Below are 14,243 nucleotides of genomic sequence, written 5' to 3'. Positions count from 1 at the left end.
TGCCCACCCTTTATTTAACTCCGCTTTAAAACCTCATTCTTCTTCTTGGATCTTTTTCCAACTAACAATGGATCTAGTCACTCATTCCTTCCCTTCTCTCCTCTTCTCTTTCATCTCTCTCTCCTTTCCTCCTCTATGTATTCTCTCTCTTTCTTCCTCTTTCTATAAAACCTTAGGTCATCTGTCATTACTAAAATTGTTAGACTGGTTGACTTAGTATCCTCTTATGTTTCATGCTGATGGCTGATATGGTTTTCTCCTGTATACTTATGCTATCAATATGCATTTTGTCATTTGTCCTATGCTGTTCTTATGACCTTGCAAAAATAAAACGTTTATAAAAAAAAAAAAAAAAAATTATTAACAGAAGCTGAGATAGAACTTTTAAGTAAAGGGTTAAATTTTGCCCCGTCATCAGGCCCTAACCTTTTTGAGTTATTCACAGAACTAAACAGGTACATGAGGTTACTCTGTCGCAAAAAATATTTTATAAATAAAAAATTGAAAAAAGAAGGACTAAACACCATATGTCAACCTATTGTGGTCGACACTGAACAGGAAGCTCAGGCACTAAGTGCTTTAGAAGAACTATGGGCTTAGAATAACCAATCAGAGCGCAAAGTACTGCAGAGTAGCAGAGAAGATCAAACATGAGGTCGGCGATCTTTTCAAGGAGAGAGCTAAGAGTTCTGACCGAGGCCATAGATAACATGCCCTCGGGAAGATATATTACCAATGAGGTGAAGCTGCGGACGATGGTGTAATTACAGAGGCACTGGAGTGACCTCCGCCACCGTCAGCCACAGCTGCTCCGCAAACTCAGAGAGGAGATCATAAGAATTGCGTTCTCTGTTAATCGCAAAAAACGTGTGTAAACATATATTTTTGGTATATGTATCCCAAATATGTTCACCCAAATCACCTGAAATGGCCTACCACTACATATCAATCTTCCTCCACACTAGAAAGGTCATTCCCCTTCCAATGCACCCAACCTGCGCTGGCTCCTGTCTCCTAAATTTGGCTGCTGAACATTTACTTTCCTAAATGATCGATTGAGAAACTTCAGAACATTAATGCAGGTTTTTTAATCAAGCTCTCCAACTCTTGACCCCAGTCCTGTAACTTGCTGACCTTAGCTTAAAAACCATTTGAAGATTATAGTGTTAGATGTGTTTTTATTATTGCCAAAACATTTGCAAGCCAACTTTGAAAACCAAGTCCTTAGCTTATTTTCAGATCCCATAAGGTGCAAACATATTACCTACTGTACTATATGTACCTAATCAGTCATTCATTAACTGGCTATTTGCAAGGTGAGGGAGTCCCAACAAAAGACGATTTCAAAAGTATCCTCATCCACAGTATTTGATATCCCTCCACTAATTCAGTGGTGCTGTACAGAGAGAACTTATTCACATCAGTGCTTGCCCCATTGGAGCTTACAGACCCTAACATATCCACACAGACTACTGGTAATTTTTAAATTCAGCAAATTAACCGCCAAGTAGAATGTTTTGGGAGTGTTGTAGTCAACACATGCAACGAACATGCAAACTCCACACAGATAAGACCATGGTCAGGATTCAAACTCCTGACCCCAGTGCTGTGAGACCAAAGTGCTACCCTCTAGGCCACTGAGATATTCCACATCCCTACACCGATAACAATCATTTGTTAAAGGTCATGTGAAGTGGTTTGTGTCTATCATGTTTATATTCTTTCTTTTGGAGTTATTAATATTTGTCTGTTCTGGCAATGAGAAGTTTATCTATATTGTCTGATCACATGATTATTGTATATTAAGCTGGTGAATCATTGAACAATATACAGTTAATTTTTGGCTTGTTTCAAACAGACCGGGCACATTGGGAATGGTGGCAACGCCGGAAGCCCGTGGTGGATGAGGGGGATGGCGACGCCAATGCCCAGGGCGAAGCCGAACCAGAGGCGGAGGGGCAGGGCGAGATGGAGGAGGAGTCTGACGACAAATCTGAGGCCAAGTCCCAGTCCTCCGCGTCCGCCTCTGGTGAGGCCGAGTGGGAGTTGGAGGCGGCGGTGGTGGAGCCAGAACCCGAGGTCCAGCTGGACCAGGAGACCGACGGGCAGCTGGTGGTGCCTCAAGTTGGTGAGGCATTAGGCGATAGTAAGTATTTACATGAAAGGCTTTTCAGATTTAGGTTACGATGTCCATTATTCTTGTAATTAATCCCTGCTGTCACACATGTTGATTAAAAGATGACATATGTCACAGGTTTCAATCATAATGGCCCTCCAAATTTGATTTTGTGTAAACCAGAAAACCACAGCCAGAGCCATCTTAACACATGGCCACGCAAGGCAGGGGACACACGATAGGCTTGTCAGTTTGCCAGTATATTATTCTATAGATTTTTAATGCTATTATAAAACAATTCTCTTGCAATAAAGTGAGCTAAAGTTTGGTTTGAACACTTGATTAATAATAAATAATTCCTAGTAATTTTGCACTGTGCCACCTCTGTCTGTATGATTAAACAACCGAGTAACTTTTTGGAATCGAAAATCTTGCTTTACAAAATCAAGGGTCATGTTATATTAGGCAAACGTTTATAGATTAATGTCTGCTGACATTTTAATGGGCAAACAATGAATTTGTGGGAGGTACCAATAAGTATGAGCTGAATTTTCGATACAATTTTGGATGAATTCCTGTGAGTGATTGTGTAGGTAGGGCCCCAGTGTACTGCTTTTGGCCTGGGGCCTATAATGCTGTTAAAACGACCCTGTCCACGGCCCTCTCCCCGGGACACATCAGAATTTTGTACATCTCTAAAAATGCAACACTAAAGCCTTATCAACGTCTAATGTGTGGCAAAATGCATTTGGAGCAAGAGGCCTAACAGTTTAAAGTAATGTAACAGTACACATCTCTAGTAAGTCCTGTCTGTTTGACAAATTAGGTTTGCATGTATTTCATATTTTTTTTTTTTTTTTTTGTTCTTTCAGCACACATGGAGGAAGCTGCGACTTGGTCTCCCCTCCCCCCACCAACATTGGCCGAAATCGGGGCAGCGATGACCCTTTTTATAAATAAAATAAAAAAAACAACAAAAAAAACCCCCCAAAAAATTATATAAAAAATTTCCCCCAAAAAATTGGCCTACTGGTCTACTCTGTATGAGTATTTTTTTTTTTATGTAAATAGTTTTATTACAGACTGTAAATAGTTTTGTTTTTTTGAGCAGTTTAATACTAATATAAGTTTATAAAACAGATTCATTGGTGTGTGTGTGTCTTCATAAATTTTTTCTAATTACACAACATGTGGGTCTAAGGACAAAAGAGAATGTATATAATAATCCAAAAAGAATAACATTTAAGGATGATGGTTTGTTTAGAACTCCATCATCATTTCTATAGCAGAAAAGGTTTGCATTTGCATGTCAGCAAAAAGGAACATGTGCCCACCACCAACAATCCACCCCTCCAAGAGGAAGGCCATGTGTGCAAGATTAATTCCAAAAGGTATATGGCAAATGCCATTGCTAATTAACTAGTTCCCCAAATCATGTAGTGATAGTCCAAGGTTAACTTCAAGTGTTAGAGCAAAGCCAGTCACACTTTGAAGAGAACATCCAAACTGTACACAGATGAGTCCATGTTTGGGAATTGAACTCATGACCTCAGTGCTGTAATGCAGACATGCAATCAATGAAAACCACCATGCTACCCGACTGCGGTCAGAGTTCTGGTTGGATAAAGCTGAATACCTCACATAACCTGTAAGCCGTAGATACAAATTAAACTAGGTTTCCTGGCAATGTTGCATTTAACTCCAAGGAGCCTGTCCCCTCCAAATTTCTCCCCGCCTGTTAGGCCATTCCTAGTAATAAATGTCAGCATGCACATAATAATGTGAATGTGAACTGTGGGCCATGACGCTTTTGGAAAGGTCAAAAATTAACATTGTCTGCCATGAAAAAAAGGAACTTGTCGTAAATAAAGTTGCAGTAGATTACAATACATGTTAAATATGAGGGCAGATTTGACATTGTGGTTGAGCGTGTAGAACAAAGTTTTAAAAAAAACAAAAAAAAATGGGCAAAGTTCCTAAGGTGTTTCTTAGATGAATGATTAAAGTCCACAATATGCACACAAATGTTAAGGGTATGCTTGGATTTGAACTCATACCTGCAGTTTTCTAAGTCCAAAGTGCTAACCACTGCGCTACCTGTGCGATTCCTATTTTGTATGTAATTTGTCTGAATAATGAAGAGTACTATTAACTATCAGTTTCCTGTGTATCACGCATGCTGAAATGTTGTTCTTCTCCCTGTTTTTTCATATTGCAGTTTGTGTAAGTGGTTAGCTACCCCACTTTCCATAAAGGCAGTCATGAGTTCTAATCCAGACACACACCCTTTATCTGTGTGGAGGTTGTATGCACTCTACTATGTGTGTATTGCTTATGGAAGAGTATGCTTTGCATGTTCATAACGACCCAGGTGGAATTATACAACTACATACATTTCCAGAGATTATTTATTCATTTGATTATTTTTTTTTTAACTATTTATTTTGAGAAATAGCAATCATGTACAGATAAGAATCAACAAATAATACATTTGCAGGAATAGAAACAAAAACAGAAAACAGTACATATCATGGGTATCTGTCAATGAAGCTGAAAATATTTGAGTAGTAAATATCCAAGACAGCCAGAGGGTGTCAATAAACAGACCGGCAAATATACAATTGTTATCCAGAATACACAAGACACTATAACATTTTATAACAATATAATGTGGGGGGAAGGGGGGTAAGAGGAGAGGAGGGGGGGGGGGGGGGTTACTGGTCGCCACCGAGAATGAAGGAAAAAGAGAACACGCTTCCCTTTATCCACACAGTTCCTTATCCTCATCTTGTCCTTTTTAAGAGGAGAGACAAATAATTAAAAATCAATAAATAAAAGAGGGGCAATAAAAGTTTCAAAGGAGATTACTACTTAGATTCTCTGAGGAGGGAGACCGCAGTCAGGCCACCTATGACTACAGGGAGTTCTTTTTTTTTAGGAGGAAGGAGTTGGTACAAGAGTTATGGGGTTATAAGTAAAGCCAAGGAGCCCATATCTGGGGAAATTTATCACCCTTATCATGCAGGTTGTATGTAATCTGTTCCATCCGGGCAATAAACCAGACATAGGATCGCAGGGCCGCCATAGTGGGAGGCTCAACTTGTTTCCAAGACTTAGCTACTAGGCATCGCGCAGCTGCAAGGACACGGGAAGCCAATTTCGCAGACTCTCTATCATCATCAATCAGAGGGTAACAGAGAAGAAAAGACCATGGGTCTTTCCGGACAGGGCATGGAAGGAGGGAGGAGAGGAGGGCCCTAACTCGATCCCAAAAGGAGGATATTTTAGGGCAGGACCACCAAATCTGAAAAAAGGAGCCCATCTGACCACAACCCGGCCAACATAATGGAGAACTAGAGGGGAACATTTTAAAAAGTTTGTCAGGTGTATAGTACCACCTATAGTATACTTTATATGCGTTCTCCTTTACCGAAGTGGAAATAGAGCTGGTGGCGACTTGATCCCTTATGATTTTATTCATTTGATTTTAATCGAGCGATGTACATGCATTTTGCTTACTGGCCACTTGAACTCCACAGCACGCAAAGCCCTTCTGCAATCTGTCTTTTAGGGATAAGTGTTGATTACGCTAATTAATTGCAATCGAAAAACATTGTTCAAAGTGTACCACGTCTGTTAAACTTGATAATGAATCAGCTAGGTTACAGCTATATTGTTAAAATACCCACAGGGATTGTGTTTTGATATGTGTAAACAAACTCATCGGACCTCCCACATTGGCCGTGACGTATACATTGCTTAGCTTAACGTAAAGTGCTTGGGATCAGTTGCGTATTCTTCTACGTTGGCTAAAGGACCGCAGGTGGGTGTGTCTTTCGACTTTGAGATGGTTATTTCGATAGCGTAAGTGTAAAAGACCGCAGGTGGGTGTGTTTTTCGACTTTGAGAATCTTATTTCTATAGCGTAAGTGTCGGCGTCTCTTAGAGTGCACTATGCAAATGACAATGCGGACAAATACGTATCCATAGCTTGATGAATCAGGCCCGCTATTCTCTAATTCTGTCTCAGATACACTCGTTATAAAACTTGCACTTTTATGCATTTTTCCTTACGCAATGTTGCCTTATTCAGTCTTTTGACCACACTAAATAACACTTAAGCTTTACAGAATTATTTATCCAATAACCACTGTATCTCATTAGTACTTCACAGTATATATTCGTTATAAATAACCAATACTCACAACATATGTATGTATTTAAATCAAAGTATTTTACTGCTATCACAGAAAAGCTTGCATTCACAGTTCACACATATATCATAACGTTGTTCAACATAACATAGTATATCAATATAAAATTAGCCCTAGGTTCACCACCTTTATTCCTTACACTATCCTTGCTTTACATAAGCATCCTTAATAAGAATTAGTATTTATAATATTGATATAACGATCATAGATATCAGACAATAGCTATACAGTTATATGTATATAAATAGTTAAATCCACATTACAAACACATATAGCTATATATATATATATATATATATATATATATATATATATATATATAAAATTTATTATCAATGATACTTATCAAATCCTTGTATCCTGGATCCAATTCTTTGCAACATCCAAGTGTAATGTCAGGGACCGAACTACATATGAGCTGTCGCTATATATAGTACGAGGTCCTGAGGGTTGGAGTAGTAAGGTTTCCTTTACTGCCTCCAATTCTGCCATTTGTGTGTCGACAGTTGACCAGGTAATTTAACAAGACTCTGAAGTCCTGTAGTCTTATCAAAGACTGCATAACCTGTCACACACATATTTCCCATCCGTCATCCGGATGTGTTGTTTGCCTAAACAAAGTCATTGTTTCATCATATGGCATTTTTCCACAGTTGTGTTCCATCCCTGCTGTGTTTAGCAGTTGAGACAATACATATTTGGCCTTGTGACTTACTTTGAGATTGCGCCCACTCAAATCCAATCCAATATGATATTGCATATTGGTGCCAGATTCTTAGGGGTCCCTAACCTTCAATCTAGTTACACAAGATTCCCAGTAGGGACATCTGCTGTGCAAACTGCTACTTGAGCTTTCTGTATGTCACAATTGTTTACCTGTTCTAAAGAGTTCTGTGTCTGTGGAGTATGTGACTGTACAGGAGACTGTCCTGTTTGGCCAGTATGTGCACTTACAAGCGACACACATTTTTGCATCTGATTCAGGTGCTGCAGTTTTGACTGGGTATATGCTCATCTAACTCTCTAACGTGAGGCTTTTTTTTAAAGCCATTGTTATTGCCAAAGTGTTCAGAGTCCCTTATATACTCTGTGCAAACACCTTTTGGCCAGTTACATCTTACATGGCCAAACCTTAGCCATGCATAACACTTAACATTCACCCATTCACCCATTTCTCCTTTGGAGGAGCTGTAGGGGTAATATGTGTCTGTTTGCGCACATTGCCATATATTGTGTAACGGTTATCTTATGATCCCGCCATTTATAACAACATCTTCCCTGATCTTCAGGGACTTCCTATTTTTCATCAAATCTTGTCTGCACTCTTCTATAACCATTGCTGTGTCTGCAGGCGTTGGATCTTTAGCTGCACTTAAGTGAATTGCTGTGTCAACGTATGGAAACTTTTCCAAAAACATGCGTATTATGCCTTGTGGAACTTCTGTACCTTTATCTGTGGTTAATATTCTATATTCTTCAAATCTACCACATAGAGACAATGGGTTATCGTGAATGGTTGGTTTAAAGTTAGAGGGGATCTCTGGGGTAACTTCCCAATGACCAGTTGCCAATTTCATGAGGACAGAAAGTCTCTCTTCCTCATTGTGAAATTGACCATTTTTTAGGAGCAGTTTTCCAGTTGCTGTATACCTCTGATTGAGGGGAGTGGGTAACCATAATTTAAACAAGTCCATGCGATGTTCTGGGGCGACACTAAACTTGTCACAATGTCCCTCAAAAATATCCCAAGAGGTAAAAGGGTCTATATTGGGATCATATTTCGGAATTTCCTTACGAATTTTTAACAGAAATTGAGTCTTTTCCATACTATAATTCAATGGGGAACATGCAATCCTGTGCCATTACCGTGACTTGTTTGTGGTGTAGGAGAGGTATGTACAGTTTCCCAACCGCTGCCTAGGCCAAAAACGTGATCATCCAAAAATTGTGCACGACCATTAGATCCATTCTCCATGGATGTTGGAGAATAAATTAATGTGCGTGCTACAGGGTCAGCCACTGAGGCTAATGGATTTCTCTGATCTATCACAGGAGTAAGTATGGGCATATTATGTCCTATACTCCCTGTTTCACTGCTTCTCTTATCTGTTATACATACCTGCTTTCTAGGCATGGATGTATTATGTGTTGTGGAGAAGGGTGATAACTCATTGATTAATTTTTGCATATTGGTTATCATCTGTGCTCTATTGATTAAATTACTTTGTAATTCAGCAATTAGAACTTCATTAGATGCTACCTTATCTCTGAATAAATTGATCTCTGTATACAGTTCTGCCAATTCCTTATCAACATCTGTGTAATATTTTTCTCTCTCTAATAATTTGGAATTGAGCATAAAAATCTGCCTTCCCCTATCTATATTGGCCATATCTTTGTCTTCCAATTGTGCTTTAAGTATGGAAACACTTTTAACCTTCTCAATGCAGCACTCGCAATGAGAATTTTCATCAGTGCCCTGTTTGTTTTTAACTCACATATCAAGTGTGTTCAGATGTCCAAATCCTATCTTCATAAGCCGGTGGTAATCGTATTAACGATTACCACCGGTCCAACACCCACTTGCCCTCCAAAAAAAAAGACGAAAGTGTTAAAAAACTATGTGACTATTGATAGACTTACCTTTACAACTACTCCGCAGCTAAGCGATGCACCACAATGCTGACCACAAGTAATTTCTAATGAAGAGGTGTCCAGCAGTACAGTTTCTTGTCATTGCGACTTGGATTCCTTTAAATTTAAAGCGACAATGTCAAGCCACCACAGGTTAAGTGTTTAAACACTTAACCCAACATTGCCACTTTAAATTTAAAGGAATCCAAGGTGCAATGACAAGAAACTGTACTGTTTTTTAACACTTTCGTCTTTTTTTTGTAGGGCAAGTGGCTGTCGGGTTTTTCAATGCCGAAAAATCGTACCCCACCCTCATTAGCATGTACCAATTTAGCTAACATTTGGAGACATTTTTTTTTTTTTAATCCAGTATTTTTTTTATTGAAATTTTTCAAGGTACATACATAAAAGACATTAACATACAACATAAAGAAAAATAAAAAACAATCACAAATATATCTATATAAAAAAATCAGGTGAGTTACTCACATTACCGCAGAATCAGAACGTGTGCTGAGCTTATTTAGGAACATATATCGTACATGCTCATATATCAGTAAAATCCAATTACAAGATTCAACATTAAGCATGATGACATTTGTTATGAGATGCAGGCGAGACAAATAACTCATGTGCCTGGGACATGCTGATTCAAAGATACAAGTGACAATGAAGACTTGAACCACCTGTACCATATACCCTCAAATTTCTGTAGGGCCTGCCTACTAGTACACACAAATCTCTTGTGCCCTATAGTGGTGTTAACCAGAGCTTTCCAGCTCTTAATCATGGAACTTGTCGGGGCCAACCACAGCCTCGCTATTCTAACCTTAGCCACCATTAATAACTGGGAAATGTACATTCTTGTCAGCTTATTAACCTTACCCTTCAAGCGAAGCCCAAAGAGACAAGTGGCCGGTGAGCGAAGGGACACTTTAATTACAGTATTCTGAATGCAGTGCATGACCTTACACCAGAAGGTTTGTATATAAGGACACTTCCAAAGAAGGTGCCAAAAATTACCATTCTCTAAATTACATTGCGGGCAATTAGGGGTACTATCCGGGCAAAATTTTGCCAATCTAATAGACGTCAAGTAAGCCCTGTGTAAAACAAACACCTGTATTTGTTGAAACTTTAATGACGATGTATAACCACTAGTGCTGTCTAAGGCCATCTCCTATTCCTTATCTGTTAAAGGACCAATATCTATTTCCCATTGATTCCTCAGATCATTCAAATCATCTACTGTGGATTCATATAGAAGGCATGAGTACATATGAGAAATCAGACCCTTGTGAGCCAGGGCCTGTAGGTGTTTTCTCAGTGGGGCTACAACAATCACTGGCGGCTCCCCCTTGAATTGTGTGTTTATAGTATGTCACAATTGGAGGTATGAGAAAAACATTGTTCTGGGCATGGAAAATTTCCTAGCCAACTGTTCAAAGGATTTGAGCACATTAATGTCATACAATTAACCTATAGCCACTACACCCAACCAGGACCACTGCCTGGACCCCTCCACTGTATCCTCCTTTAATTTCTTTGCCCCCAGAGAGGAATACATGGATCAATGTCATTCTGTCTCATTATTTTATTACTAACTGTCCAAATCTTAATTGCCTGGATCAGGAGCAGGGGAGCGTGTGAGCCAAGCCGTCCTGCCAACAGTGACTGTAAAGGTGTATGGTTGGCATTAAATTGGTGTACCAACACCCAGTGTAAATCATGATAGTCAGGATCAGAAACCCATTGCCTTGAGATGAGCCAATTGAGAGGCAATATAATACAGTTTCAAGTTAGGAAATGCAAGACCACCAGAGGATCTGGACCTGCACAGTGAGCTGAGCTTAACCTTAGCCCTCCCCCCTCCCCCCTCCCCAGACCAGAGAAATCAAGTAACTTTCAATGCAGCGGAAAATGGAGGGTGTGATATATACAAGTGGCTGCTGGAGTATATACAAAAACTTTGGCTGCACCATCATCTTTATTAAATTTATCCTACCAAAAATAAAAAGCGGGAGCTTCCTCCACACATGAATTATTGATTTAAGATATTCTATGTGGGGTCGCAAATTTAGTTCTACATACTCTGAGGGGGTATTAGTAATCCATATTCCCAGATACTTGAATTTCGGTGCCCATTTTAATTGTAGGTCTTTTAATAGTGTCACAGGACATTCCGAACCCAGAGGGAGCACACTGGATTTATCCCAATTGATTTTTAAACTGGGAAAAAACCCAAATCCATCATCCACTCGCAAGACAGTTCCTAGGGAAGTATCATGGTCTGAAAGAAACAGTAGCATATCATCTGCGTATAACGCCACCTTATCCTCTCTATGCTCTGATTTAAGTCCTTTAATTTCTTTATCCTGACGGATCAGACAAGCCAGCGGCTCTATTGCTAGCCGGAGACAATGGGCATCCCTGTCTAGTCCCACGTTCTAATTGGAATGGTTGAGAAAGATGACCATTAACACAAACCCGTGCCACTTGATGTGAATACAGGAGCTTAACCCATTTTTATAAATTCCGGTCCCACCCCAAATTGGGATAACACCTCCAACAGGTAAGGCCACTCCACCGAGTCAAACGCCTTGGCAGCGTCCAAGGACTCCACAACTTTGTTCTCAGAAGGAGGAGACCGAACCTGTAGGAGAGTATACAGCCTCCTAAGATTAATAGATGTAGACTTGCCCGGCATAAATCCCTTTTGATCCGGATGAATCAATTCCAGTACCACTGTTCAACCTCAGAGCCAGCAGTTTAGCCAAAATCTTAACATCACTCAACAAAAGTGAAATTGGGCGATAGGACTCGGGGTACAACAGATCTTTCCCTGATTTAGGCAACACCACCACTATTGCCTCTGTCATTGAAGGGGAAAAGCTCGCTTAATGTGTCCAAAAACCTAGATACAAAAAAGGGACAATATTTTTTATATAGTTCAATGGGTACACCATCTACTCCAGGAGCCTTGCCATTAGGGAACGACATAATAGCCATATCAATTTCTTCAAGAGTGAAAGGTGAATTAAGATACTCTCTACTATCAACGGAGAGCACGGGGAGAGTAATAATATTCAAGTATCCCTGTAAGGCAGCTATTTATAGAACACCTCAACAATACCAGGCATCAGGCACCTCTTAACCCCGCTATTATCGCAAATAACTGGTACAGCCGCGTCCGCCCTCTCCACCCTTGTCAGATATTCCAGAAAACTACCATTTCTGTCACCTTCAGCATATTTCACATGCTTAGAAAAAATGAACTTACGTTTGGATTTATCAAAGACGTAGTCAACCCACTCGCTCTGAGCCAGCTGCCAAGCTCGCATTGCAGCCTCAGTTCTACCATTTATATATTGCACTTCTAATGATTTACATGTTTTCTTCAATTCCTTTACCTTAAGTCTAGATGACTTTTTGATTTCAGCCACGCCAGCGATTAATGTCCCCCTCAAAACAGCCTTAAAAGCATCCCAAACTATCGGTGGCTGTGCTGTCACAGAATTATCCATAAAGAAACCTTCCCACGTTGTCATCAGTAATGCCGTGCCCATCAAGGAGAGCCAAAAGGGGTTCAATTTCCAAAAGGACTGGCCTCTGGTAATAGCAAAATCAATAGACAAACAGAGAGGCGAATAGTCAGAGATCCCTCTAGCCTTATATTCTACCTCACATACCAGCGGCACCAAAGAATGTGACAACAAAGCTAGATCAATTCTTGAGAATGCATTATATGATGTAGAGAAACAGGAGAAATGGACATCTTCTGGATGCCTCAGGTGCCAGACATCTACCAACCCCATCTCATCTACCAAGGCGGAGAAGGCTGACTTAGAATGACCAATTACAACATTTTGCTCCCGCCATCTGTCAACAGCTTTATTTATCACATTATTGAAATCCCCTATACCAGGATTTCCCAAACCCAGTCCTCAGGGCTCCCTAACAGTGCAGGATTTCTGGATCACATGTGACATAATTAGGACCACCTGTGGATCTATTACAATGTTTCAGTCAGCAGAGCCGGATTAACAATAGGGCTAAAGGGGCTACAGCCCAGGGGCCTCAGGCAGCTGGAGGCCCCGCTGGCATTCATCGGGTTGGGGGCATCCCCACCCCTGGCTCCGACTGTCACCTGTTCAAGGAGAATGGCAGGCAGCTAACAGCAAATGTTATGCTGTTGGATGCCTGCTGTCACTTTAGTACTTACGCAGCATGCAGTAATCTCCTTACTGAGGAGATCTCGTGAGAGTGAGACTATGAGTCATAGTCTCACTCTCACGAGATCTCCTCAGTAAGGAGATCACAGCGCACCGTGGAAGCACTTCAGGGACTGAAACAACAGAAGGAGGTAAGCTCACAGGGGAGAAAGGGGGGGGGAGCCTCATCTGGGGTGGGCCTCACAGTACTCTTAGCCCGGGGGGCCTCCCTTCCCTTAATCCAGTCCTGTCAGTCAGTAATGAATACACCTGTGCTCCAGCAAGGAGATATGGAAAACCTGCACTGTTAGGGAGCCCTGAGGACTGGGTTTGGAAAACTCTGCCCTATACATATAATGGGAGCCTACGGAAACATTGCTATGAATTCGCCACACTTTTTTAACACCTCACTGTTATATGGTGGGGGTTTGTACTACTAGGAGAAGCACTGGGACCCAATTAATGACAGCTTTCATAAGCACGAACCTCCCCCCCGAATCCACCTGTATTTATTCTAGGGAGAAACCAAGAAGTTAATGCACCAGACTCCTCGACAGTTGGTTGAGTGGTAAGCCCTACCCACCCATGCTTTTTTAGGGAGAGTACTCTTTCACCATGTAAATGAGTCTCTAATAAACTATGTCAGGGTCATTTTTTCTGATTTGACGAAACACGAAAGAGCGTTTCACACCATTATTTAGGCCTCGCACATTCCAGGAGAGACTCTTCAGTTCCCTGTCAGATGCACCAGAACACATACAAAAACCACATAACCATGCACTGGGTCCCTCGAGTTCCACTGCCCCGTATCCCACAACCCTGCAGAGCATACATCATCAAGTATAATTGTAAGCACACATAAACCTTGTTTATACATTTGCGATAACATTAAAACTACCCACAAACTGAGTTAAATAACCTTAACACTAAACCCGCACCCCCACCCTGTATACTCTACCCAACTTTAGTATACCTTAATTCCTAACTGAGGTTAACTTAGGATATTCAGCAGGCCAGCACACGACCAAGAGAGGCCGCCCGCCAACCAGCAAAATAGTAAATTATAAA

At 40.6% G+C, this 14,243-nt stretch overlaps 1 long non-coding RNA gene across 1 annotated transcript; it reads left to right on the top strand.

Moving 5' to 3' along the window:
* Positions 1-609: 609 nt before the first annotated feature.
* On the top strand, positions 610-3,257 carry LOC142103400 (uncharacterized). The gene is made up of 2 exons (XR_012679335.1): positions 610-2,146; positions 2,989-3,257. It is a non-coding gene; the product is annotated as an uncharacterized LOC142103400 (long non-coding RNA).
* The last annotated feature ends 10,986 nt before the right edge of the window (positions 3,258-14,243 follow it).

Source organism: Mixophyes fleayi, chromosome 10, assembly GCF_038048845.1.
Source record: "Mixophyes fleayi isolate aMixFle1 chromosome 10, aMixFle1.hap1, whole genome shotgun sequence".
NCBI lineage: Eukaryota > Metazoa > Chordata > Amphibia > Anura > Limnodynastidae > Mixophyes > Mixophyes fleayi.
Note: the sequence above shows the minus strand (reverse complement) of the source record. Positions and strands in the feature narration are given on the sequence as shown.